The following is a 25,734-nucleotide window of genomic DNA, read 5'->3' as shown; positions in this document are numbered from 1 at the left end:
CCAGCACCTTGAATTTCAAGAAATGCAAAATTTGCACCCATACCACCCCCCCATGGATCTTTCCATATTGGAACAAATTCACCTGCACCTCCACACCATTTACTGCATCCAATGTGGCCTTCTCTACATTGGAGACAGGCCACCTACTTGCAGAACATTTCAGAGAACACCTCTGGGACACCCACACCAACCAACCCAACTGCCCTGTGGCTGAACACTGACACCCCTCTGCCAAGGACATGCAGGTCCTTGGCCACCTCCACCAGACGATGGCAACACGACACCTGGAGGAAGAGCACCTCATCTGCCTAAGAACCCTCCAACCACAAGCTTCATTTCTCCTCCCCCACCTTCAGTCCCAACCCTTCGACTCAGCACTGCCTTCTTGATCTGCATTCTTCCTTAACTGCCCCCCAACCCCTCTCTGGCCAATCACCCTCACCTTAACCTCCTATTGCATTCCCAACACCCCTCCCTTTTATCTTAGCCTGCTTGGCACACCCTCATTCCTGAAGGGCTTATGCCCAAAATGTCAATTCCTGCTGCTTGGATGCTGCCTGATCTGCTGCACTTTTCCAGCGACATTTTTCAGCTCTGATCTCCAGCATCTGCAATCCTCACTTTCTCCAAACACAAATGAGGACCTGGAGTATTGGTGAAAACCAGCTACTGAACTACGCAAGCATCTTTTAAAGATTGATTAGGGAACAAGGTTTTTAATCCAGAAAAAAAACTTGTAATAATCCTCAACCAGCACTACCTGTTATCTGCTTGATTTCATGGCCATTCAATTCATCTCACTCATCTTAAGCCATCCAAGATACCTTGTGTCCATGCCATATCAACTCATGCCAGTTTCCAACACTTGGCCTGTCATCTTAATATGCTCCAAACTCATTTAACACCTTTGCTAAGGGGTGAAAATTGTTACACCAATTCAACATTTGCACTAATTTCCTGTAATGGTATGTTTTCACATTTCCTTATCCATAAGCTGACAGGTGTTACAACAATCACATTACTTAGTAAGAGCTATGCAGTGGCCAGGACCAAAATATTTCCAATCAATCTGTACAGAAATGACTTTTGGAAGACATGAATCTCCAACCTAGATACACCATTCCAGTATTTAGCAAGCATTTTATAAACCATTTTAAATTAGTCTGCTTTTCAAATGTCATGCTCCACCCTCCACAGTATTTAACTAAATTTATTACAATACCAAAGACTAATGCCCTCTAGATAGAACATGAGGAACTTCAGAGTAGAACACATGCCTGAAGCTTTATATTGGCTTTGTAAATCTCCAAATCAAGACACCAGACAAATGAATTAAAAAAGACAGATTTATTAAGCAATTAATCAAACTACATTGCAGAAATCTTCCACATCTTCAAATCCAACCTTGTTCACTATGCAGGTCAGCTCCAAACTCATTTAATCCTCAAATGTGCACTGCAAAGGCAAAAGCATCCAATTAAAAGCAAATTGAAATAAATTTTCCATAAACCAATGAACTGTTTACATAAACACTGCCATTGCAAGGTAGATTCATATTTCTAGACTCCGATCACATGGTCAAGCATTGTATGCTTTAGGGCAAATGTGCATATGACACCTGACATTGGCCATTACTGTTCTAATTCCATTTCATAAGAAAGATCAAGCATAGTCAGTTAGCAATCTGGGCCATGTTAACCTAATGCAGGTTTTAACTGCTTTCCTTTATATTTGGTACCATTTCCAGGCCTTCAGGTTGGAGTAACATCATTACATTTCAGTAGCAGAACTGGATAATGTTTTCATCATTAGATCCGGAAATGGTTGTGTGTTTTACAGATGTTATTTACAAACAAACATTTACTCACCTCAGATGGCATGCTCTGGATATAGACTTCAACTCTTCCACTTGGTTCAAAGTGTATACATCTAGAAGGCCCAATAGAAAATGAAATGGAGAAAATTAATTGAAATCTAAATTTTTAATATTTACACTTAACCAGTTGAAAGTTTAATGATGGAAAACCAATTTAATAAAGCACAAAATTACAATTGGAGATCAATATCCATGCTGGTATAGTGGGCACTGCTGCCCAAGCTGTAACTGCACTAAGGAAATTCAAATACCATTTGAAACAAATTAATCTCAGATTGCATCACTGACTACAATTTCACTGAAACTGGGCTGCAAGCAAGTCAGTTACAAACTAGGGGCCCAACCTACAGATTCAGAATCCACCTTGGTAAAGCCATAAACTGGTAGACTTAGATCACGATTAATGCTCCATGAATTTGGACTTAACAGGCCTTCAGAACATGATCAAAATTTGAGAACTGAACACTATCACAACAAAAGAGTTAATTTAGCAAGAGGTCTAGCACGACAATACTAGATCAGGTTTAAAGCAGCGGGTTGAGTTAGAGCACTTAGTTTTTAACTTGGTAAAGTAGTCAGTATTCAGCCACATCACTTCTAAAACCAATACACATCACTCCCAATTTTGTTGGGTCTACTACACTAACATTACTAGTTGAACACCAAAATTAAGCATTAACAATTACAATACCCCAAACCAACACAAAAGCTCATTTACTCAATGCCCCAACTTAATCCCACATACAGATGTGGGGTGTACTCAGACGCACAATGAAATCAACTTGCACACTTAACATTTCATAGTGTATATTAAACAGATTTAATACATGCCAGCATATATACCCAGCAAGGTGAAACTTCAATTCATGCATATCAATCTGAAAGTTTCAACCAGATACTGATGCCAAATGTACCATGTTGGATTTCCAGCACCCACACCATCTTACCTCCTTGCAACCACTGTTCTACAGAAAAAGGAGCAGACGAAGTAATTTTCATTATTCACAGGAGACAGATCACCAATTCTACATCTTGCAGACTGATCCAACTCCTATCAAAATTACCTTTTGCAGAAGTCTACAACTGTCCAATTACACAAGCACTGCTGCCTCAATACTGGAGACATGTTCAATTCCAATGACAACCACATGGAGCGTGCACTTGTCCAAAGGTCTGAATTTCCTCCCACAGTGCAAGCATGCGCAGGTTAAGTGGATTGGCCATGTTAAATTGCTCAGTCTGATATTCTAGGAGACAGTGAGAACTTCAGATGCTGGAGATCAGCTGAAATTGTATTGCTGGAAAAGCACAGCAGGTCAGGCAGCATCCAAGGAGCAGGAGAATCGATGTTTTGGGCATGAAGGGCTCATGCCTGAGACATTGATTCTCCTGCTCCTTGGATGCTGCCTGACCTGCTGTGCTTTTCCAGCAACAATTTCAGCTGAGTCTGACATTCCCAAGTTCACTTTCCTGCTTTTAACCCAAAACTCCCTTACTGATTAAAGTTCAACCTAATGCTTGGACAAGACAAGATAATACTGTTTTCCAGTACTCTGGAACCCTCCCTAACACGTTGACAGCTCAACAATCTCTTCAACTACCACTTCCTGACAGTGATCCAGACAATTTATCCACATTCAATCATTTCACTAGCCTTGCACTCATTCCTCTAATAGAAAGCCTCAAAAAACCTATGATGCAGAGCCCACTGATAAGGCATAACTCTTACTTCTATAGAAACAGCATCATGTAACAATATGGATTTAAGTTTTTCCATAAATATTCCAGAAGTGGAAAGTCAAAAATGTTCTCATTCAGGCTTAAGTAATGCTCAGTCCACCCACAAACCAGTGATCCTGCACAAGAATGAGACTTGGAAGGCCACAGACTACGCAGCAAGACACTAAACGGGTGTAAAGAACATCAGCAAGGGACGGAAGTCACGAAGGTGAACAGCATGTACATTATAAAACAAGGGTGGGTGGAACAATCAGGTAGGTAAAAACAATGACTGCAGATGCTGGAAACCAGATTCTGGATCAGTGGCGCTGGAAGAGCACAGCAATTCAGGCAGCATCTGACGAGCAGCAAAATCGACGTTTCGGGCAAAAGCCCTTCATCAGGAATAAAGGCAGTGAGCCTGAAGGGTGGAGAGATAAGCTAGAGGAGGATGGGGGTGGGGAGAAAGTAGCATAGAGTACAATGGGTGAGTGGGGGAGGAGATGAAGGTGATAGGTCAGGGAGGAGTGGATAGGTGGAAAAGGAGATAGGCAGGTCGGACAAGTCAAGGGGACAGTGCGGAGCTGCAAGTTTGAAACTAGGATGAGGTGGGGGAAGGGGAAATGAGGAAGCTGTTGAAGTCCACATTGATGTCCTGGGGTTGCAGTGTTCCGAGGCAGAAGATGAGGCGTTCTTCCTCCAGGCGTCTGGTGGTGAGGGAGCGGCAGTGAAGGAGGCCCAGGACCTCCATGTCCTCAGCAGAGTGGGAGGGGGAGTTGAAATGTTGGGCCACGGGGCGGTTTGGTTGATTGGTGCAGGTGTCTCAGATGTCCCCTAAAGCGCTCTGCTAGGAGGCACCCAGTCTCCCCAGTGTAGAGGAGACCGCATCGGGAGCAACAGATACAATAAGTGATATTAGTGGATGTGCAGGTAAAACTTTGATGGATGTGGAAGGCTCCTTTAGGGCCTTGGATAGAGGTGAGGGAGGTGGTGTGGGCACAGGTTTTACAGTTCCTGTGGTGGCAGGGGAAAGTGCCAGGATGGGAGGGTGGGTCGTAGACCTGACCAGGTAGTCACAGAGGGAACGGTCTTTGCAGAAGGCGGAAAGGGGTGGGGAGGGAAATATATCCCTGGTGGTGGGGTCTTTTTGGAGGTGGCGGAAATATCAGCAGATGATTTGGTTTATGCGGAGATTTGTATGGTGGAAGGTGAGCACCAGGGGCGTTCTGTCCTTGTTATAGTTGGAGGGGTGGGGTGTGAGGGCGGAGGTGCGGGATGTGGACGAGATGCGTTGGAGGGCATCTTTAACCACGTGGGATGGGAAATTGCGGTCTCTAAAGAAGGAGGCCATCTGGTGTGTTCTATGGTGGAACTGGTCCTCCTGGGAGCAGATACAGCAGAGGCGAAGGAATTGGGAATACGGGACGGCATTTTTGCAAGAGATAGGGTGGGAAGAGGTGTAATCCGGGTAGCTGTGGGAGTCGGTGGTTGGAACAATCAGCTCACTTCACGAAATTCTAAAGCAAGATGCCCTTGAGGTTACTAGTTTACCAAAGTTAATTTACTGACCTGGGGCACAGACCAATAGAGATCACTCATTTTAATACAATGAGGGACAGGACACATTCACAATCCAGCCGCTCGAGGTGGAGCTAAAGGACGACAGCAGGCGACCATCACTGATGCTGAAAAACACACAAGGCGAGTTGTTAGAATAAGACATTAAAGCCTCACAGCCAGAGGAATCGCTAATAAGCGAGTGCTCAGCTCTCCAAGATGGATCTCCACATGGCGAATTCAGGAAATCGCAGCAAAAATCATCATGTTCACTCGGTCACACACACGCCCACACCAGGACCCAACAGACAGGCCTCCACACCCTCACACACCGCGTTACTCACATCGGACCCGCCACGTTGTGTTCCTACCCCACATGGTGAGGGGAGGGTAGGCCTTGAAGCCTGAGTACCACCACCAGGATACACATATCCTAATACTCCGGAGTCCAGCGGCGAAAAGGCAGAACGCCGCTTCCCGAGCCTTTATATGGCGGTGAATCAACGGAACTGACGTAGACATTGTGATGTCACACCGAAGGGGCGGATCAGACTTCTCCTGATCATGTGATCCAGACGCCGTTGCTGATTGGCGAAAGCGTGGCCATTGTTAGAGTGCATGGCGGGAAGGCTGATCCAATGGAGGAGGACCATTTTAATGAGAGTGGAGCAGGTCAGGGCAGCACCGGGAAGGGCTGATGAGGGGATCCGGCCCGAAACGTCGATTTTCCTGCTCCTCGGATGGTGCCTGACCTGCTGCGCTTTTCCAGCACCACACTCTGATCTCCAGCATCTGGAGTCCTCACTTTGGCCATTTTGATCAGTGTTGGTGTAGCGAGTTGAGAGTATCGTTTTGACTTTCCCCGTCACGTTCCTTTATGGAAAGGTGAAAATGTCACCTGACTACCAATCTAGACAGTCAAGTTAGTGTCCTGACTTTAAATACCACCATGAGATGGTGAAATTTGAATTCAGTAAATAGCTGTAAAGCTAGCCTTCTGACCAAAAATAATCCCCTTTAGATCACAAAAGGAAAGGAAAGCTGCCACCCTTACCTCATCTGGCCTCTCAAACTGCTGTAAATGTAGGAGCTGTAGGCCACTGTGATACTGAATTCAATGTGTTCATCACCCTCAATCTTCTCATCTGTTTCTTAAATATGCAACCACTTGAAGGAGATTGTGCCCTCTGGCATTAGACACTTAGAAGGGGACATAATCTCTCCTCATGCACCCTTTCATGGCATGACCTTCAAGCATTTTGTATGCTTCAATAAATTTCCAGAATACAACTCAGACCTACACAACCTCCTTATGTTAAAAAAAACCTGTGCCCAGCATCAAGCAAGTGAACCTTCTCTAGACTGCGTCCAATGCAAAGTTAATCTCTCTTTGGTTGGTTGAGTAAGGGGATCAAAACTACTCACAGTTTTTCAGCTATGGTCTGACCAGTGTCTTATTTTCTTTCAGTAAAACCTCCCTAAGTTTACACTCCATTTTATTTGACTTCCCTACTACCCACTAAACTTGGATGTTAGATTCATGCACTCAAAATTCCTGTGCTGCAACTTTCTGCAATCTATAAATAACAGTCAGCTATTGTATTCTTCCCACCTTAGTCCATAACTTTATACTTTCCCACATTATATTCCATGTCAAGTTTTTACCCATTAACCTGTCTATATCCCTCCAGAATTTCTTAAAACAGCCTTCCTTGCACACCACTCAGTTGTAAATTACAAAAACAAGGCTTGAGAAATTACACCATCTCCATCGATCTAGATGCAAGAAATCCGGCCAATCTTATTCCATCTTGTGCCAAAGTTGTATGGTCTGTTCCATTAACAAGATGGTGGCAAGATTGTTAAATGCTGTTGAGGAGTTATCTTGAGAGTTAGTAACATTGACTCTGAACCCCATAAAATCTTGTGGCATTAATTCAAACTTGGGCATAGAAACTTTCTCGAGCTATAACCTATCAATGCTCCCCCAAATCCAATTTCCATTGGTTGAAGAGGGTATGGCTTCAATGTGACCACTACTCAGAGGAAAGAAGCAAGACATATTCTGGGTGCGGGACTTCAATGTCCATTATTAAAAGTTGTTTGGTAGCACCACTACCCAGCTAGCTGAGTCTTAAAGGAGATAACTGCTTAACTGGGTCTTTGGCAAGTGGTCGGGGAAAGAGAGAAAAGAACATAATTAACCCCATCCACACCAATCTACCTGTCATGATATAATTAGTGTCATAGAAATGTACAGCACAGGAACAGACACTTCGGTCCAGGCCGAGATAATCTAGTTCCATTTGCCAGCACTTGGGCCATAACCCTCATATACCCATCCAGATGCTTTTTAAATGCTGTAATTGTACCAGTCTCCACCACTTCCTCTGGCAGCTCATTCCATACACATACCACCCTCTGCGTGAAAACGTTGCCCCTTAGATCCCTTTTAAATCTTTCCCCTCTCACCCTAAATCAATGCCTTCTAGTTCTGGACTCCCCCACCCCTGGGAAAATACCTTGTCTATTTACCCTATCTATGCCCCTTGTGATTTTATAAACCGCCATAAGGTCACTCCTCAGCCTTCAACGCTCCAGGGAAAACAGCCCTAGCCTATTCAGCCTTTCCCTATAGTTCAAATCCTCCAACCCTGGCAATAACCTTGTAAATCTTTTCTGACTCCTTTCAAGTTCCACCACATCCTTCCGATAGGAGGGTCACCAGAATTGTACACAATATTCCAATTAGGATGTGGTTGGAATGCTGAATCAGGTTTAAGGGCCTGAAAAGATTAATATTGAGGGGTGCCTTAAGTACCTAAGGAGTGTTGCTGAACAAAGAGACCTTAGAGTGCAGGTTCAGAGTTCCTTAAAAGTGGAGTCACAGGTAGATAAGATGGTGAAGAAGGTGTTTGGTATACTGTACAGGACAGTACAGCTGCAACATGACCTCCAAGTCCTGTACTCAATGTTCTGACCAAAACCGAAAGTATACCAAACACCTTCTTCACCATCTTATCTACCTGTGACTCCACTTTTAAGGAACTCTGAACCTGCACTCTAAGGTCTCTTTGTTCAGCAACACTCCTTAGGTACTTAAGGCACCCCTCAATATTAATCTTTTCAGGCCCTTAAACCTGATTCAGCATTCCAACCACATCCTAATTAGTAATTTATAAAAGGTATAACAGGATTATATAAAAGGTAAAGTCCCACACTGTCTGAGGTTACCATGAAAGACTGACTCTCTTTCTCAATCTCTTCCCTCATCTGAGGTACGGTGACCCTTAGGTTAAACCATCACCAGTCATCCTTCTCTAATGATCTGGTAGGACTCTGGCATTTTTACTTATTGAATAAGGTAAAGGACTTTTGTCCCAGAGGACCATAAGGCTGCTCTGGTGTAAGACAGTCAACTGGTGATTGAAGGTCACCATGCCTCAGCTAAGGGGTGAGATTGAGGAGGAGGGTCCTTTGTGGAAACCACAGCCAGTGCAGAAATTGAATCCATGAAGTGGGCATCACTCTGCATTGCAGTCACCCAAGGAAATCAACTCTTATTATATCAGACGTACGGAATAGAAACAGGCCAATGAGCCCAAAGCGATGATGCCCACACTCATTCTTCACTTGCAACCCCCATACCTGCCAATATATTTTACTGCCTCATCTAACTTCCCCTTAATGCATGCACTACAATATTCACTTCACATGGCAGAAAGTTCTACATTTTTCCTGCTAATATGAGGTTTCTTCTGGACTCTGTATTTCAATAGATCTTTAAAAATTGACTGCATCTAGTTTTGCTCTTCTCAATATTCCTACACTCTCCCTGCATTTATTCTACAAAAAATTTTATAATTTGAAAAATTTCCATTAGGTTACCAGCACTAGTGCAGAAGGATTTTGTGCCCTTGGCAAACTTTCAGACATTATTCCCTATCCCAGTACTACCTCATAACCTCTTTACTTATCAAGGTGCTTTGTGTCAACAAACAAGCTCCACCCCCACAAGCAAATGTGGCCTAGATTAATCGGTATATGTTAAACGGCATTAATCATGTAAAATCACACTTTGAGACCCACTGGACCAGGTTTCTATGCCTTGTGTATAAAGTTAATAAGGGGCCTGCTTCCAGTAATTCCCCTATCCCTGGATCAGAAGGTGTAGATTCAAGTCCCACCTGCGCCAGAGGTGTATAATAGCATCTCTGAATCTGTTGATTAGAAAACTAGGTATATAGTTAATACATCTTCATTTATCTGGATGACTGTCCACTGCTCATTGAGTCTGATACTTCTCAAAGCTGAGTTTCCAATATACTTCTTCTAAAATAATTTTATTAAATCCACATAATAAATCGATAATTGACAAATGCATCAGACAGTGTACTAGGAATATTGATGAAAGAAGCTGGTATAATTAATACTTAAACTCTGGAGAATGCTTATTTAGATTTGCATTGTGCTGCCTATTCTCAACATCAGCAGATAGTAAAAGTGATCAAGACACAGCTTTTGTAAACAATACCTTTACTTTTATTTTAGTTTCACTCATAAAACAAAATCTGATATTGAGAAGAAGCTGAAATCAAAACATCAAGGATAACGAGTAGTTACAAAGTCCTCACTTCAGCCACCCTCATCAGTGTGGCCTGATAATGAAAGGAAAAGCTGCAAATATCCATGACTGAGCAGCATTGAGAATGGAGGTGTAGTTAGCACAGGAGACAGATCACCAATTCTACATCTTGCAGACTGATCCAACTCCTATCATGGCTCAGTGGTTAGCACTGCTGCTTCTCAGCACTAGGGATGTGGGTTCAATTCCAGCATTGGGCAACTATCTGTGTGGACTTTGCACTACTAGCGCGGATGAAATGATATCAGTCCGAGCCCAGAGTGCGGTTCAACAATCGGTAACGTTTATTGCTACAGTAACGCCGGCGGAGACCAACCGAGGTCCGAATCTCGGCTGCTCTGCTGTTCCCGCGCGCAGCTACATATTATATACTTTTAGTTGTCAGGATGTGTGGGATTTGAGGATGAATGGGATGATGGTTCCCCATCATCACTGGAGTAGGTGCGAATAGAATGTTTCCTGCCGTCCCAGGAGAATTGCAGGGCACGCACAATAGGGTGCTAATTGGTTTATGTAAAACGGGTCCGGGTATTATCTGCTTGTCTCTCTCTGTGAGGGCAGGGGCTAGCACCCCCCTTTGTTCCCTTGGGGTGTTGGTGTGTATTGGTCTGTCCGTTCCTGTCTGGTGGATGCCTGTCCTTTGTGTCAGGGTGGCTCCGTATCGATGGGTATGGGTGTGTTTCAGTCAGTCTCTTGATGTGATTAGGAGATGGGTTTCCATATTTAATTAATTCTGGAGTTTTGGTCCATGAGTCATGGGTAATGTTGGTCTAGTGTGGATTCTATCTGTCCTCTGTCTCCTATCTCCCGGTCACGTGGGCAGACCGGCAGCTGCTGAGTTTTTGTGGATTTAAAGCTGCGACTGCTGTTTAAAACACAAAAATGAATTCTTATCGTTTCCTGATGTAGGCATAGTCCCGTGGCAAAAGCAGGGCGGCTCTGATGCCCGCTTGCAGCACATTCTCCCCATATCTGCACAGGCTTCCTCGCATGATCCAAAGATGTACAGCTTAGGTGAATTTGCCAAGCTAAATTGCCCAAAGTGTTCAGGGATGCCTAGGTTAGGAGCACTGGTCAGGGAAAGGGTAGGGTAATGGGTTTGGGTGGGATTAGTTCAGATGGTTGGTGTAGACTCATTGGGCTGAAGGGCCTGTTCCCACACTGTAGGGATTCTAATTTTCTCCTTACTGCCTTTTTGTCCTCTTCAGAGTTCACAACTGAAGGAGCAGCAACATGTAACTGCTAAAACTTGATATCCTTAAGTATCCTCAAATTCATCTGGACCTCTCCATCTCCATTTCTGGTGATGGTCTCAAGACGCATATCTACTTCAAACCCACCGACTCCCACAGCTAACTGGACAACACCTCCTCCAACCCTGCCTCCTGTTAAAAACACTATCCCTTATTCCCAATTCCTCCACCACATCTGCTCCCAGGAGGACCAATTCCATCACATCAACAGAAGATCGCAATTTCCCCTCCCACGGGATCAATGGTGCCCTCCAGCGCATCTCCTCCGCTTTCCAACCCTCCAATTTCAACAGGGACAGAACACCCCAGTCCTTATCTTCTACCCACCAACCTCAGGATACATTGCATCATTCCCCAACATTTCCACCATCTACAGACCCCACCACCAGGGATATATTTCCATCCCCATCCCTATCTGGGTTCCATTGAGATCATTCCCTCCACGACTCTTTTGTTAGCTCCATGCCTCCCACCAACACACCCTCCATTCCCAGCCCTTCCCTGCCGCCGTAGAAAGTGCAAAACCTGCGCCCCGCACCTCCTTCCAAGGGCCCAAAGGACCCTTCCACACCCAACAGAGATTTACCTGTACTTCCACATCATCTACTGTGCCTGTTGTTCTCAATGTGGTCTCCTTGACATTGGGGAGATAGGAAGCCAACTTGCAGAATGTTTCAGAGAACATCTCTGGGATACACACTAAACAACCCCACTGCCCTGTGGCTGACCACTTCAACTCCCCTTCCCACTCCACCAAGGACATGCAAGTCCTGTGCCTCCTCCACTGCCAAACTCTAGCCACCAGACACCTGGAGGAACACCTTGGGACCCTCCAATCACATGTGATCAATGTGAATTTCATCAGTTTCCTCATTTCCCCTCCCCAACCTTATCCTAAATCCAATCTTCCAAATTGGCACCGCCCTCTTGAACTGTCCTACCTGTCCATCTTCCTTCCCACCTATCAGCTCCATGCCTACCTATCACCTTCATCTATCTATCGCATTCCCAGCTATCTTCCCCCCAATCTCTCTCCCCTCCCATTTATCTCTCATCTGCCTTGGGTCACCCCCTCATTCCTGATGAAGAGCTTATGCTCAAAACATTGACTCTGCTGTTCCTCAGATGCTGTCTGACTGCTTTTCCAGCATCACACTCGACAAATATTTGAAGCAGCAAAGTATAACTGATAACTGTAGTTTTTTTCAAAAAAGCAGCTTTTGCTGTACTCCAAAATTTGCTACCTGAGGTGACCCAAGTTTGCCGAGTGGTTTAACCAGCCTTACAGGTCAACCATATCCTTTTCATAATATGGGGACCAGACCTAGACATAATATTTGAAATGTCATCACAATTCATTGCAAATATCCCAACAGCCTAATGGTCTTGCAAACATGTCATTTAGTAATGTGCATACTTATGATCTTGAGCCTTAAAATTTGGTAGTGTTCAAAAAATTAAATGGCTGAAGTGAAAAGAAATGAACTAATTGATCAATTTCCAAGTTTGTCCATTTATCACAGTCTTCCTCAATACTAACAATGCAATTTGATGTCATTTGAAAAGTTAAAATTCTATGTTAATTCCAACGACTAAATTGTGGATATGAATTGTGAAGTAATCTCAGCACTAGTGCTTGCAGACTACTACCCATTGTCTGCTGTTCTGAAAAACTGTCCACAAATTTGTTTTAAATCTTAACCATCTCGCTATTCATTTTACTTGTAACCCAATTAACTTATCTTATTTATCCAACAAATGGTTACTTGCATATTATGGAGCATATACTTGGTCTGCCATGGGTACTTTGCTAAGTGATCCCAGGGAACAAAAAAAATTGCTCCTGACCTCATATTATTTGAAAATTGAAAGAACTGTGGATGCTGGAAATCAGAAAGAAAACAAAAATTGCTGGAAAAGCTCAGGGGGTCTGGCAGCATCTGTGGAGAGAAATCAGAGTTAGCTTTTCAGGTCCAGAGACACTTAGGGAAATTTCTCAGAAACACTTTTAAAGCATTTGATGTTGTTTATATTCTTTGATCTTCTTCATTAACTGCAGCTTAATGTTCCAGGATACAAATGCTACAGGAAGGATAGAAAGGGAGGCAAGAGAGGAGGGGGAGTGGCATTTTTGATAAGGGATAGCATTTCAGCTGTGCTGAGGGAGGATATTCCCAGAAATACATCCAGGAAAGTTATTTGGGTGGAACTGAGAAATAAGAAAGGGATGATCACCTTATTGGGATTGTATTATACACCCTCCCAATAGTCAGAGGGAAATTGATAAACATTCTTGTAAGGAGATCTCAGCTATCTGTAAGAATAATACGGTAGTTATGGTAGGGGATTTTAACTTTCCAAACATAGATTTGGACTGCCATAGTGTTAAGGGTTTAGATGGAGAGGAATTTCTTCAGTGCGTACAAGACAATTTTCTGATTCAGTATGTGGATGTACCTACGAGAGCAGGTGCAAAACCTGACCTACTCTTGGGAAATAAGGCAGGGCAGGTGACTGAGGTGTCAGTGGGGGAGCACTTTGGGGTCAGCGACCATAATTCTATTAGTTTTAAAATAGTGATAGAAAAGGATAGACCAGATCTAAAAGTTGAAGTTCTAAATTGGAGAAAGGCCAATTTTGATGATATCAGGCAAGAACTTTCAAAAGCTGATTGGAGGCAGATGTTCGCAGGTAAAGGGACGGCTGGAAATTGGGCAGCCTTCAGAAATGAGATAACAAGAATCCAGAGAAAGTATATTCCTGTCAGGGTGAAAGGAAACGCTGGTGGGTATAGGGAATGCTGGATGCCTAAAGAAATTGAGGGTTTGGTTAAGAAAATGAAGGAAGCATATGTAAGGTATAGACAGGATAGATCGAGTGAATCCTTAGAAGAGTATAAAGGAAGTAGGAGTATACTTAAAAGGGAAATCAGAAGGGCAAAAAGGGGAGATGAGGTAGCTTTGGCAAATAGAATTAAGGAGAATCCAAAGGGTTTTTACAAATATATTAAGGACAAAAGAGTAACTAGGGAGAGAATATGGCTCCTCAAAGATCAGCAAGGCAGTCTTTGTGTGGAGCCGCAGAAAATGGGAGAGATACTAAATGAGTATTTTGCATCAGTACTTACTGTGGAAAAAGATATGGAAGATATAAACTGTAGGAAAATAGATGGTGACATCTTGCAAAATGTCCAGATTACAGAGGAGGAAGTGTTGAATGTCTTGAAACTGGTAAAGGTGGATAAATCCCCAGGACCTGATCAGGTGTACCCGAGAACCCTGTGGAAAGCTAGAGAAGTGGTTGCTGGGCCTCTTGTGAGATATTTGTATCATCGATAGTCACAGGTGAGGTGCCAGAAGACTGGAGGTTGGCAAACGTGGTGCCACTGTTTAAGAAGGGCGGTAAGGACAAGCCGTGGAATTGTAGACCAGTGAGCCTGATCTCGGTTGGTGGGCAAGTTGTTGGAGGGAATCCTGAGGGACAGGATGTACATGTATTTGGAAAGGCATGAACTGATTAGGGATAGTCAACATGGCTTTGTGCGTGGGAAATCATGTCTCACAAACTTGATTGAGTTTTTTGAAGAAGTAACAAAGAGGATTGATGAGGGCAGAGCAGTGGATGTGATCTATATGGACTTCATAAGGCGTTCGACAAGGTACCCTTTGGGAGAATGATTAGCAAGGTTAGATCTCATGGAATACAGGGAGAACTAGCCATTTGGATACAGAACTGACTCAAAGGTAGAAGACAGAGGGTGGTGGTGGAGGGTTGTTTTTCAAACTGGAGGCCTGTGACCACTGGAGTACCACAAGGAACGGTGCTTGGTCCTCTACCTTTTGTTACTTACATAAATAATTTGGATGCGAGCATAAGAGGTACAGTTAGTAAGTTTGCAGATGATGTCAAAATTGGAGGTATAGTGGACAGCAAAGAGGATTACCTCAGATTACAACAGGATTTTGATCAGATGGGCCAATGGGCTGAGAAGTGGCAGCTGGAGTTTAATTCAGATAAATGCGAGGTGCTGCATTTTGGGAAAGCAAATCTTAGCAGGACTTATACACTTAATGGTAAGATCCTAGGGAGTGTTGCTGAACAAAGAGACCTTGGAGTGCAAGTTCATAGCTCCTTGAAAAAATAGTCGCAGGTAGATAGGGTAGTGAAGAAGGCGTTTGGTATGCTTTTCTTTATTGGTCAGAGTATTGAGTACAGGATTGGGAGGTCATGTTGCGGCTGTACAGGACATTGGTTAGGCCACTGTTAGAATATTGCATGCAATTCTCGTCTCCTTCCTATCGGAAAGATGTTGTGAAACTTGAAAGGGTTCAGAAAAGATTTACAAGGATGTTGCCAGGGTTGGACGATCTGAGCTATAGGGAGAGGCTGAACAGGCTGTGGCTGTTTTCCCTGAAGTATCGGAGGCTGAGGGGTGACCTTATAGAGGTTTACAAAATTATGAGGGGCATGGATAGAGTAAATAGGCAAAGTCTTTTCCCTGGGGCTGGGGAGTCCAGAACTAGAGGGCATAGGTTTAAGGTGAGAGGAGAAAGATATAAAAGAGACCTAAGAGACAACGTTTTCACACAGAAGGTAGTATGTGTATGGAATGAGCTGCCAGAGGAGGTGGTGGAGGCTGGTACAATTGCAACATTTAAGAGGCGTTTGGATGGGTATATGAATAGGAAGAGTTTGGAGGGATATGGGCCAGGTGCTGGCAGGTGGGACTAGATTGGGTTGGGAATCTGGTCGGCATGGACAGGTTGGACTGAAGGGTCTGTTTCCATGCTGTACATCTCTATGACTCTCTGTGAATTTGAAAATCTAAATAACATCTTTTGCATACTACTGTTAACCATTAAAGAACAATTAAATTTGATCAATCAATTATTCACCATTGAAACCCATGCTGACCATTACATTAATTTCCTCATATTCTACTTCCTCCTCTGTTAAGAATTTCAAACCCCCTGATTTTCCCACAACACCAAAATAAATATTATTTAAATGCAATTATTTTGATTTCCCCAAAGGGGAGTGTGGGGATTGTTGTAATTTCAAATTTCTAGCAGCCGCAGTTTGTTCCAAAAAAAAGACATTGTTGGAGAAATTCAGCATGTCTGCAGAGAGAAAGCAGTCAACACCAGGCTATAATCCAACAGGTTTATTTAGAAGTACAAGCTTTCGGAGTGCTGCTTCTTCGTCAGGTAGCTGGTGTGGCAGGTTCACAAGACACAGAATGTATAGCACAAGCTCATATTGTAATGCAACTGACACGATATATTGAAAACGCCTAGAATATAAGTTTTTCACCTTTTAGAATGGGTTGCAGGACTAGACCTGCAGAAAAAACTCAACAAACTTACTTAAAATAACAACACAGACATCACAGAAGCATGGATAAAAAAACTTATCTGACCAACCCTTAACAGACACTGAAAAAGCCGTCTTAGTAAGAGGATTAAATTCCAACTTCCAGAACGCAGACAAGAAAGATTCCTTATCAGCATTACAAACAACACTGAAAGACAACCAACTCACATAACAAACCCAGCAAACCATCAGACAGACAGTCGCACCAACATTCAGCAGGAAAAAGGAAGGAAACACACTCAATACACAAGAAAGGAAAGCACTAGAAAAATTAAAAAAAGATAAAAACATTGTTATCCTACCTGCAGACAAAGGACGCTTGACAGTCATTTTAAATCAAAGAGACTACATTGAGAAAGTGAATTCATTACTTGCAGATACCAACACTTACCAACAAGTGATGATAGACCCGACCCCATAACTAGTGAACCGAATCACAACCCTACTCAAAAAACTTCAGAAATCTGGAGAAATAAATAAATGAAACCAGATGGATCCAATATACCATGCTTCTACAGATTACCCAAAATTCACAAACCAGAAGCCCCCCTCAGACCCATAGTCTCACTATCTGGAACATCAAGTTACATATTAGCCAAGGAGCTACACCAAAGACTAAAACACTTAATAGAAGACTCACACAACTCCATCCATTCCACTCAAAAATTTCTGAAGACCATCAAAGACACCAAGATAGAAGAGGATGAAGTAATGGTCTCCTTTGACGTAACAGCCCTGTAGACGTCCATCAACAATCAACCTGGCCAAGGAAACACTGCCTACACTATTAGAAGACCCAAATGACACATACGCCATACCAAACACCACCAACTTCATCAGCAAGGACAGTATTATCAAGCTAGTGGACCTATGCCTTACCATCCACTTCACCTTCAACAACAAAACCTACAGACAAACCAACAGAACACCCATGGGATCTTCAATATCACGGTTCTTACCAGAGGCAGTAATGCAGAGACTCGAACAAACAGCTCTGCTAACCATCCAACCCAAACTTTGGGTCTGCTACGTGGATGAATGACACCTTTGTCATCACTAAACAAAACAAATTAGAGGAAACCTTCAAGACAATCAATAATACCCTTACTGGCATAAAATTCACTAAAGAGAAAGAAAACAACACCAAACTGCCATTCCTAGATGTTGCAATACAGAGAACAGCCAATGGGAAACTTCAAACCAGCGTCTACAAGAAAACAATACATATGGACCAAATATTGAACTACAGAAGCAATCATCCCAACACCCACAAACGAAGGTGTACTAGAATGTTATTTCAATGAGCCACCACACACTGCAGCACCGAGGAACTACGAAGAGCAGAGGAAAATCACCTATACAACAGGTACCCAATGAACACAGTCCGCCAATCTTTCAGCAACAAACCCAAAGATGCAAACAAAACATATTCTGAAACCCAAGCCACTCTCCCCTACATCAAAGACATCTCAGAAATGACTACCAGACTATCTCAGACCTCAGACTAGAGAAGCAATGGCCAAGAGCAGAGTGGGAGAGCAGCGGGCACCAACTGTCTGAGATAGAAAACAAAGTACAGGCACATGTGTCCATACATTGAGCTGTGACACACACATATGGATGAATATTAATAACTGGCGATCGGTGTAACGGCTGCCTTCTTCTCCGCAATCTCCTCTCCTTTCACAGGCCGCTCCTACGCTGATGTGAATCCCAAGTGGTGGGGAGGAAGTATTGAAGTCTCAGTGCGGCTTGCAAGCCCTCTTCCTCTGTTAATAATATACGGTTTTAACTTTCTGCAATTCCCGATCAGGGATCAAACTGATTCGAGGTGATTGGAGAGCCTCTGTCTGAATTTCTGTTGGCGGCATTTTACAGGAACGGCTCCATTGAGGGAAGAACAGGTTGGAGGGGAGGGCTGACAAGGCCATACTTTTCTTGTATTTGAGGCATTTACAATATCTTAGATTGCTGCTCCCTATGTGACAAGATCTTCTACTTCTCTCTCCATTGGTACCTCCACACTCCACCGCCCCCGCCACCCCACACACACACCTCGTAGTTCTCCTGAACGATTAGGTATTTATTAAATACATCTCTCAAGCACTGTTAAATTTTGAATTTGTACAGCACTTTCCATGACCTTGAGAGGCCTCAAAGGATTTTATGCCAATAAAGTACTTTTGAAATTAGGTAATTATTCTAATATGGAAATGTGGTAATCAGGTTCTGTATACTGCAATGAAAGAATATAATCTGTTTTAGATGTTGGTTGAGAGATGAAGTGGCAATGCATTTGATAACTTTCCTCTCTGGCTAGCATGAAAGGATTATCTGCCCGCAGATTGGGAAGATTGAGGGGGCATGAGGAATGTGGTCTTGGTTCTGTTTACATTCATTTGAATGGGTATATATGACAGTGTTGTACTCCATTGATGCCAACTTTGATTGTTTGCTCCACTATCTGAAGTGGTATTGTGAATCCAGAACTTCTGTGTCTTGAGATGTCTACCAATTTCAGTGCAGGAACCCCTCTTTCTATTGTCAACTGGTCTTTTGATACCATGTAACAAGGAATGTTGTTTCATATTTGTTGACTGATGGAAGTATTGCTAACAGCCAATATTTATTGCTTCTGGTAAAATGATGAACTCCTTTCTTTAACTGCTGTAGATCTTGTCTAGGTACACTCACAGCTTTTTAGGAAGTGAGTTCCAGACTGTTAACACAGTGATAATGAAGGAAAGGAAGCATTGTTCTCAATCAGAATTGTGTGACTTGGAAAAGAATTTGAGAGGAGATGATGTTCCCATATGTGTGTTATCCTTTTTATGTAGTAGAGCTTTGTTTGGAAGGTGCTTTGGAAAGTTCATCAATGTATTGTTGATACTATTTCTGTATCTCCATACTATAATAGTATTATAGTGTAGATAGTTTGTAGATTGTAGACACTGCTGTCACTGTGTAAAGGAGGGAGTAAGCATTTGAGGTGGTAGATGGGGTACTGAACAAAGAAGTTGCTTTATCCTCTCTAGGTCTTGTTTAATCTCTGGTCTTGTTTAAATTGCACTCTTCCAGACAAGTGTAGAGTGGAGAATTCTGTGACACATCTGATTTGTGATTTTTTAAATGTGGATAAGTTTGGGAAGTAAGTCATTCACTGCAGCATTCCTATCTGACTTGCACTTGTAGCCAGTGTTCGCACCAATGTTTCTTTCTTCTACAAAATTGGAAGTCAATGCAGTGAATGGCATTGCCATGCTGATTGTGGATCTGCAATCTCACAGTTTAGCTTGCTTATAGCCACAAAATTTATATGGCTGATCCAATTTAATTTCCTCGGTGCTAGTAACCCCCTAGAGTTTAGTTGTGGGGATTCTGATGGTAATGCTGTTGATTGTCAAGGGAAAATGCTTGGTTTTCTTTCTTGTTCGAAATGGTCATTTCTCAGCACTTTTACTGTTGAATGTTGTTGTCATTTTTTTCAACTAAGCTGGAATATTGTGCTAGTCTAGTGACTGCTTCAACATCTGAGAAGTTGTGAATTCTGCATCGAACACTGTGAAACAATTTTTCTGAGGACTATTAGCCTGTGGAATTTTCCCTTGGAAACATAAATTGGGTTATTGAAATCATTTGGCCAAATCAGGTTTTTAATAGACAGAAGACAATAAGGAACAGTCAGGAAAACGTTGAGACCCCAGATCAGCCTTGACCTTATTGAATATCAGAGCAAGCTCAAAGAAACAAATGGACTACCTTTAACTCCTAGTGCCATCAGTGACCATTTACATTTCTGAAATTTTATTCTGGAGGGATGTTGCAGCTGAAGATTATTGGACCTAACTTCAGCAATGATGGCTTCGAACTGAGGTGCTCGGACTCCAGTAGCTACAAGCACAGTGTTTTGTGCTTATGATTTCAGCCAGTGAAGAGTTTTCTCCCAATTTCTTTAAGTTCAATAATGCTAGGATTCCTTAATGCTGCACTCTGTCACTCAGCGTCAATAGCTGTCTTGGTGTCAAAGGCAATCATTCTTGTCTCATTCTCACCTTTTGGAAATTGGCTCTTTGGTCTAAGTTTGCTCAAATCAAGTTTCACTTATTTGCAGAAACTGCTGATTCTGGATGTACTTGGCTCCATGATACACCCTCCAAGTAACCATTTAAAAAAAAATTAAACTCATTGTTGGCAGACCTGAGGACATTTACATGATTCCTATAATGGTTAAATTGCCATAGTCTTACTGGGCCTTAGGGCTGCTGTCCCATTGGAGAGCTGTGGCTAAAGCAAAGGTCACCCTGAGAGGGGTGAGATTGAGAAGGTGCGACCTTTGTGGCAAACCTCAGCTGGTGTGGGATTTGAACCCATGCAGTTCACATCCCTCTGTGTCACAAAATAACCATTTCAGCTAAATGACCACCTCAATTCTTATATGCTGTTATTGACACCCATTTTTCTTTTTGAAGCTCCTGCAATAATTTTAAAATGAATATCTAGGCTGAGTTTAGTAGGGTGAAGTAATTATGATTTGTACCTCAAATTAACTAGAACTAAGGATGAACATGTATATCGACTTAAATGATTTCTTTCCTCAGTTCCATAATGTTTTAAAGTGCAAATTTATTAAGCGTTTTTATTTCAAAATGTTTTTTAAAATAATAAATGTGAAAAAAATACATTTTTGGAGGGGCTGGGTGGGGAATCAGTAAAATTATAATAGAATAACATTTTCAGTTCTTATTTTATATTTCCAGATTCTGCAGTATTTTGCTTTTCTTCAATTCAGCTTGAGTTAAAGGTGCAGTTGTGCTAAATATCAGTCAATATTAGGCACATTCAGACATTTGCTGAATGATTACATTTTGTTTCTGGTTGAGCCAATCTATTGTGACTTCCAACATTTATTTTTAAAAAAATGTTGGGGAAGTGTAAGTATTAAGTCTGATTTAACAAGACTATTTATAAACTATTTTCAATGCTGTATATAAATGGGGCTTTTTTAACATTATGTATCCAAGTGGGTTTTTAAACTAAGTCTTAAGTTTTAATTCATATCGCACCTTTGTTTTAAAAAGGTTTGGATCTAATTGGTTTCACAATTTCTACAAAAATTCATAATGTTCATTCTCCAATACCTGCTAGTTTTCAAAATAAACTGTGGACTAATTGACTTTCTAGTATTGAATATGGATTTTTTTCAGTTAAATGAAACTGAGTCGTTTCTATAGTTAATAATTTCTCAAAGTATGTATGGATCAGAAATACTTTATGACAAATGTGGTGATAATTGACCCATATGCTTTGCATTAAGAAGAAAAATAGGTTCTTGGCCGAGGAAATCATGAACCATGGAAATAACGCAAAGTTTTTAAATATCTCCTAGTTGCTGCTTTGCGGTCATTTGTAGCATCTCATGTACAAACATGACTTCCCCTTTATACCTTTTTGAAAAGTCAAATGTACTGATACATTGAAATAAATGCAGTTTAATTTAAGAGGTCTAACATGGAAGGCAGATGAACTGGGGGCATGGTTAGGAACATGGGACGGGGATATCATAGCAACTACCGAAACATGGCTCAGGGATGGACAAGACTGGCAACTTAATGTTCCAGATACAAATGCTACAGGAAGGACAGAAAGGGAGGCAAGAGAGAGGTGGTGTGTGTGTGGAATTTTTGATAAGGGATAGCATTAGAGCTGCGCTGAGGGAGGATATTCGCGGAAATACATCCAGGGAAGTTATTTGGGTGGAACTGAGAAATAAGAAAGGGATGGTCATCTTACTGGGATTGTATTATAGACCCCCTAACAGTCAGAGGGAAATTGAGAAACAAACTTGTAAAGAGATCACAGTTATTTGAAAGAATAATAGGGTGGTTATGGTAGGGGATATTAACATTAAAAACATAAGACTGGGATTGCCATAGTGTTAAGGGTTTAGATGGAGAGGAATTTGTTAAGTGTGTACAAGAAAAGTTTCTCTTCAGTATGTGGATGTACCTACTAGAGAAGGTGCAAAACTTGACATACTCTTGGGAAATAAGGCAGGGCAGGTGACTGAAATGTCAGTGGATGAGCACTTTGGGGTCAGCGACAATAATTCTATTAGTTTTAAAATAGCGATGGAAAAGTATGGACCAGATCTAAAAGTGAATTCCGAAGTTTGACATTATTAGGCAAGAGCTTTCAAAAGCAGATTGTGGGCAGATGTTTGCAGGTAAAGGGACAGCTGGAAAATGGAAAGCCTTCAGAAACGAGATAATGAGAGTCCAGAGACAGTATGTTCATGTTAAGATGAAAGGAATGGTTGGTAGGTGTAGGGAATGCTAGATGACTAGAGAAATTGAGGGTTTGGTTAAGAAAAAGAAGGAAGCATATGTCAAGTATAAACAGGATAGATCGAGTGAACACTTAAAATCTATAGGCAGTAGGAGTATACTTAAGAGGGAAATCAGGAGGGAGATAAAGGGACATGAGATAGCTTTGGCAAATAGGGTTGAGGAGAATCCAAAGGGTTTTTACAAATACATTAAGGACAAAAGGGTAACTATGGAGAGAATAGGGCCCCTCAAAGATCAGCAAGGCAGCCTTTGTGTGGAGCGCAGGAGATACTAAATGAGTATTTTGCATCAATGCTTACTGTGGAGAAGGACATGGATGATACAGAATGTAGGGAAATAAATGGTGACAGCTTGAAAAATGTCCATACTACAGAGGAGGAAGTGCTGGATGTCTTGAAATGTATAAATGGATAAATCAGCAGGACCTGATCAGGTATACCCGAGAACTCCGTGGGAAGCAAGGAAAGTGATTGCTGGTTCCCTTGCTGAGATATTTGTAGTACCAATAGTCACAGGTGAGGTGCCACTATTTTAAGAAAGGTGGTAAGGACAAGCCAAGGAACTGTAGACTGGTGAGCTTGATGACGGTGGAGGAATCCTGAGGGACAGGATGTACATGTATTTGGAAAGGCAAGGACTGATTAGGGATAGTCAACATGGCTTTATGCGTGGGAAATCATGTCTCACGAACTTGATTACGTTCTTTGAAGAAATAACAAAGAGGATTGATGAGGGCAGAGCAATAGACAGGATGTATATGGAATTCGGGAAGATGTTCGACAAGGTTCCCCATGGGAGACTGGTTAGCAAGGGTAGATCTCACGGAATACAGGGAGAACTAACCATTTGAATAAAGAACTGGCTCAAAGGTAGAAGAGAGGGTGGTGGAGGGTTGTTTTTCAGACTGGAGGCTTGTGACCAGTGGAGTGCCACAACGATCATTCTGGCTCCACTACGTTTGGTCATTTATATAAATGATTTGAATGTGGAAATAAGATGTATAGTTAGTAAGTTTGCAGATGAAACCAAAATTGGAGGTGTAGTAGACAGTGAAGAAGGTTTCCTCAGATTACAACAGGAAGATGGGCAAGTGGGCTGATAATTGGCAGATAGAGTTTAATTTAGATAAACGTGAGGTGCTGCATTTTTGCAAAGCAAATCTTAGCAGGACTTATACACTTAAGGGTAAGGTCTTAGAGAGTGCTGCTGAACAAAGAGACTTTGGAGTGCAGGTTCATAGCTCCTTAGAAGTGGAGTTGCAGGTAGATAGGATAGTGAAGAAGGCGTTTGGTATGCTTTCCTTTATCGGTCACAGTATTGAGTATAGGAGTTGGGAGGTCATGTTGCGGCTGTACAGGACATTGGTTTGGCCACTGTTGAGGCGAGTATTGCATGCGATTCTAGTCTCCTTCCTATCGGAAAGATGTTGTGAAACTTGAAAAGATTCAGAAAGGATTTACAAGGATGTTGCCAGGGTTGGAGGATTTGAGCTATAGGGAGAGGCTGAATAGGTTGGGGCTGTTTTCCCTGGAGTGTTGGAGGCTGATGGGTGACCTTTTATGGAGCTTTATAAAATCATTAGGGGCATGGATAGGATAAATAGACATGGTATTTTCCCTGGGGTCGGGGAGTCCAGAACTAGAAGGCATAGGTTTAGGGTGAGAAGGGAAAGATATAAGAGACCTAAGGGGCAACCTTTTCCATGCAGAGGATGGTACATGTATTGAATAAGCTACCAGAGGAAGTAGTGGAGGCTAGTACAATTGCAATGTTTAAAAGGCTTCTGGATGGGTATATAAATAGGAAGGGTTTGGAGGGATGTAGGCCAGGGCTGGCAAGTGGGACTAGATTGTGTTGGGATATCTGGTCGGCATGGACAAGTTGGACTGAAGGGTCTGTTTCTGTGCTGTACATCTCTATGACTCCTGGCATCATGGTAGCCAACACACTAAAACAGAAGCTAATGAACTTGAAAGACCCTATACAGACAACAAGCAAAACCAGTGTTATTTACAAAATACCTTGCAAGAACCGTAAAAAAACACTACATTGGACAAACGGGCAGAAAACTAGCCACCAGGATACATGTACATCAAAAAGACATGACCCACTCTCACTAGTATTCCTACATATGGATGAGGTAGGATACCAGTTCAACTGGGACAACGTATTCATCCTAGGAAAAACCAGACACACGTGAGAATTCCTAGAAGAATGGCATTCCAACTAGAACTCTATAACAAACACATTGACTTGGATCCAATTTACTACCCCCTGAGAAAAAGAACAAGAAATGATGTCACCAACCCAAGGAAACCTAAACACATAAATGGAAAGCAGGCCATATCATCAGTGCTTCATCTGGAGGCTCACTGATGATGTTACCTAGTATGGTGATGAAACATCTTAAAATGAACCTTCCAGCTCAGCGAGCAAACCTACATCCAGAACATACATATATCTACGGGGTGAATTTGCATTTGCAGATACATTCTATTTTGCTCAAAGAGCGCACAACCTGCAGGCAGTCAATTCAAATGACACTCTCTAAATTCCTACTTTTGAAATAGAACCAGTCTGATTCAAGTCTGGAATACATACAGACTTTAACCTCACACCTTTAACGCATTGCCTGAGCTGATATGCCACTTTTAAAAAATAAAATCTTATCTTGGAAATGTCATAGAGACGTACAACACGGAAACAGACCCATCGGTCCAACTTGTCCATGCTGATCAGTTGTCCTAACTTAATCTAGTCCCATTTGCCAACACTTGGCCCATATCTCTCTAAACCTTTCCTATTCATATACCCAACCAGATGCCTGTTAAATGCTGTAATTGTATCAGCCTCCACCACTTCCCCTGGCAGCCCATTCCATGCACACACCACCCTTTGCATGAAAAAGTTACCCCTGTGATCCCTTTTATATCTTTCCCCTCTCACCCTGAACCTATGCCCTCT

General features: G+C 42.3%; 1 long non-coding RNA gene and 1 other non-coding gene across 2 annotated transcripts; both read right to left on the bottom strand.

Annotated features, from left to right (window-relative positions):
• Window positions 1-1,336: 1,336 nt before the first annotated feature.
• Window positions 1,337-5,644, bottom strand: LOC122554762 (uncharacterized). The gene is made up of 4 exons (XR_006313067.2): window positions 5,497-5,644; window positions 5,165-5,280; window positions 1,869-1,929; window positions 1,337-1,455 (listed from the first exon to the last, which is right to left on the bottom strand). It is a non-coding gene; the product is annotated as an uncharacterized LOC122554762 (long non-coding RNA).
• Window positions 5,352-5,428, bottom strand: LOC122554820 (small nucleolar RNA SNORD55/SNORD39). The gene has a single exon (XR_006313102.1). It is a non-coding gene; the product is annotated as a small nucleolar RNA SNORD55/SNORD39 (small nucleolar RNA).
• Window positions 5,645-25,734: the final 20,090 nt, after the last annotated feature.

This window comes from Chiloscyllium plagiosum, unplaced genomic scaffold (genome assembly GCF_037043375.1).
Source record: "Chiloscyllium plagiosum isolate Xiang-an unplaced genomic scaffold, Cpla_swu_hap1 HiC_scaffold_9, whole genome shotgun sequence".
Lineage (NCBI taxonomy): Eukaryota > Metazoa > Chordata > Chondrichthyes > Orectolobiformes > Hemiscylliidae > Chiloscyllium > Chiloscyllium plagiosum.
The sequence above is the reverse complement of the archived record's forward strand: the minus strand, read 5'-3'. Positions and strand labels throughout refer to the sequence as shown.